This window comes from Nicotiana tabacum, chromosome 2, assembly GCF_000715075.1.
Source record: "Nicotiana tabacum cultivar K326 chromosome 2, ASM71507v2, whole genome shotgun sequence".
NCBI lineage: Eukaryota > Viridiplantae > Streptophyta > Magnoliopsida > Solanales > Solanaceae > Nicotiana > Nicotiana tabacum.
In genome coordinates, this window is record NC_134081.1 from 87,153,681 (window position 1) to 87,157,427 (window position 3,747).

Here is a 3,747-nt window from a genome sequence, read left to right on the forward strand (position 1 = left end):
TCGTGATGCAAAGGCTGACCGGTTCTGCTTTATCTCTCATGGTTTTCGATATCGCGGGTAGTCCACTTATATCGTAAGATAAGTATGGCTACCTTCGAGTCGATCTTTGAGAGATGTAGCTCCTACTACGGTGTTCAGTCTATTTGTAGTGAATTAACTACACCTTTTCAGCACCTACAAAAGACATATCTCCCGTGGATCTCGGAGATCCCTCTTTCTCGGGGTATTTCCTGGGTCAAGTATTCCGCTCGTTTGCTGTCAGGAATTCAGTAGAGTGGCCTTGAAAGAAGCAAGCCTACTCTTCTTCATGTGTAATGCTTTCTTTAAGGATATCTTTCTTTTCGTAAGCCCACAAGGGATTTCATCAGGGTAAATTCCAATCTAACTATTAAATAAATAATTACGACTAATCGTAAGAGGAACTATTCTATATGTAATCTTCAGAATAGAGCTCTGATACCACTCTAATGAAAGCAAAAATCCCGAGAAAACGTATCTAGAAGAGCTTGAGGATTTTAAGTTACCTTTAGGGCTAGTTAGGTAAAACCTTATATACGCAATTATCAGATCGATCTTTGAAGGACACGATGGAACTTTCCTCCTTGACTTCAGTTTAGGAATATTTTCATCCGGGATTGGAACGACCTATGTTGTAACGGAGGAGAGAAGGTGAACCAGCTTCCTTTGGTCGCCTCTCCCGTCTGGTCGAGTAGCTTTCGCTCCTTCCTACTTACTTTATTATAATATAAGCTTAAGCTGCTACGTGGCCTATTGGGAGCTTTTTAGTCATAGTGGGAGCTTTCGGAAATCACTTAGCAGGTCTTCATCATAGGAAGAGGGAAGAACAAGGGAGAAGATCTTATTTAAAAGAAGACGATTCCAAAAGAAAGTCAAAACGGGGAATAGGATGCCTTAAAGGTAAATAAGAAAGATCCTAAATAAAAATGAAAATACCTGCCTTTCTAATGAGATGTGATCTGTCTAGGGCTAGCTGAACTAAGCCTCATCAGAGGAGGAAAGATTTGCTGCTTTCATACTTCTTCTTCCTGCTACGCCCTTGCTTTCCCACCGCTCCGTGGGGGGCCTTTTCTTCTCACTTGAGAGATGCGATTTGAAAGAAGAGAAGAGGTTCTATCAGTTAATCACCATCCCTTCCTCTAATGAATTAGATCCCATCTGCTAACTATAACTCAACTCCGAGGGAATAATGAAAAGAAAAAAAATCCTCTACTCGAAAGCCGTTGCTGATCTGATCTTTTCTTTCCTGGGCGTGGGCGAGACAAAGTCTTCTTAGTCTTCCGCTTTTTCGGTGATATCTATAAGAAGGAATACCTGTCTCAAGGTAAACAGGAGTTCCCGGCTCAAGCGAAATGATACCGGCGCAAGGTAATTCAATTCTTTAGTTTGTGGCAGAGAGTTTTAGAAGACTCTCGGTTATTAAGGTCACTGCTTAACAAAGCGATCTTGATAGCCGCTGACGTACTAAGGAGTTATGTATTGGAGCTTACCTGTTTGCTCTTACGGTAATGAGGACGGCCCGACGTTCGGGGATGTTGCATTGCGCTTTCTATTTAAAGCAGTGTGCATCCTCGCTTCAGAGGGCTTGTGGCGGAGAATTTAACCATTACTCACTTCGCGTACCCATCTTTCTGACACGCTCCTAGGGTATCATAATCCCCTCTTTTCATCGAAAAACTTATATACATACAAGAGGGATGATTATAGTGATTGTGTTAGTTCAGATCTATCTTTCCTTCGGAACCTTGGCAAAGGTTGTTTGCCTTGCCAAGAAGGATACGTTCTCTAGCATTATCACTCAAGTCTTGGACTTGGATTCTGTGTTGTCTTTGATGTCTGATATTAAGGTAGTCTAATTCCAAACCAACTGCAGTACCTAAGCTATCCTTTAACACATTACCCATTCCATAAATAAGGGGCCCTTACAAGAAGTCCCTAGACTAGGGAGATCAAACATCTCCTCGGGAATAAGACGTAACTCCTGGGGTTTCTTTTATAATAAAAAAAACCAAGATCCCCTTCCAATACGGGCTCAAAGGCCGACCTCTTCCGAGCCAAAGCTAAAAAGGAAGTCGGAGCTTGGTCCACATCGAGAAAAAACGTTCGTAATGAACGGATCTCCGATGGTCGAGCCTGCCAAGGACACGGAACCCAGCACCACCTACCCGAGCCAAGGTACTCAACCTTTGGAAAGGGTCTTTAATGTGAATTGCGAACAACCCACAAGGGTGGTATGATTGAAAGATAGTTTGAATAGGGGCACAAGTCTAGAGCTGTGGTATGGAAAATAGATGAGAAAAAAAAACCTCATCTCTTTACTTAGTCAGAGTCATTGTTTTACTCTTTCTATCTGCATGACTGCTTTCTTATGATGAGTAGTGCCCATCACTTGCCTCTCTGTGCCCTGTATGAAGGAGCATCCACTGCGCTTACTAGTGGGTATGATTAAAGTCAAGAGCGGGTCTCTCAGAAAAAAGGACCTTATCTGTATCTGTCTCTCTTACTCGAACTAGCCACCCCTTGGGAACCGTCTCCCCTTTTACCCTGCAATGAAGGGCGGATGGCTTAGCCTTGCCTTTAGAAAGAAGAAAGAAAAAAAATGCCTTTGAAGGGCTTAATCAATAGGAGAAGATAGCCGCAGACAGAAGTAGCGGCTATTGCTATTTCATTCCCTCCCACTCTTTTAGCTCTGATCGTAAACGCTCTTCTTCCAATAGGAGTTATTCTTTGCCTTGACGCTGTGAGAGCTTCCGGTCCTTGAGTATGAGTACTCCTATCCGCTCTTGGGTTCATAACCGGTCCTATTGAATTAGTTGCACATGAGTACGGTCTTCTCGGGGTCGGGGTTCCCTTTACCGGGATTTCCCCTTGGCAGATAGAGCGGAAACAGAAAGCGATATATCCGCTGCTATTATCCGCTCTTAGGTTGCAGTTGCTCTTTGAGTTCTCTCTTTCTTTCTTTATGGGTCTTCCCCGGCCGTTAGATCAAGATAAGAAAGATAAGAATGGTATTAGATAGATGTCTTCTTCTTTACTGAGGGAGTAGGTATGGGGCGCCCTTACTTTTTGAATGGGTTACCTTAGGCATTACTAACTAATCCACTATGTCCGCTATCGAATAGCCTAGGCAAGATAGAAAGTCTCTCTTATTGTGAGGCTTCCCTTCCCTTACTCTAGGGCTTTTCTTCTCTTCTTCTCTAAGGGCAGTGAAAGCCATCTGATATAGGGCTTTCTCCTGTAATCTGTCTCTCGATAAGAAGCTTTCTTTTGATCCGGGTTAATCTCGTCTTCTTGAAGAATTACGGATTCCTAAACCTAGTAAGGGAAAGCGATTCTACTCCAATTGCATTCATCAGTCGGATGAGAGTGAGAATAGAAAGGAAGCCGGGAGGAAGAATGGAGTATAGCATTACCTCTAGAGTACAACCCGGAGCCTTCTTTTCGTAAACCCTACTCCTGCGCCCCTCAATCCCATATCTACTACTTAGTCAAGCCCTTAACTACTTCTATATCTTAGAACAACCCTGCTCTCTGATCGACGTTTTATAGTCTGCATATCTATGGAAAGAGGAAGCTAGGAGAGGATTCTAAACAATTCTATCGAGCCGAACAACAAAAAGAGAAAGATAGAATACCTTTCTTAGCTAGCCTAGCGTGCTAGAAACCTACAGGGAACAAGAGCCAGATCGAAGACATTCCTTTCATTCTTTTATACCCCTCTCTTCTTAG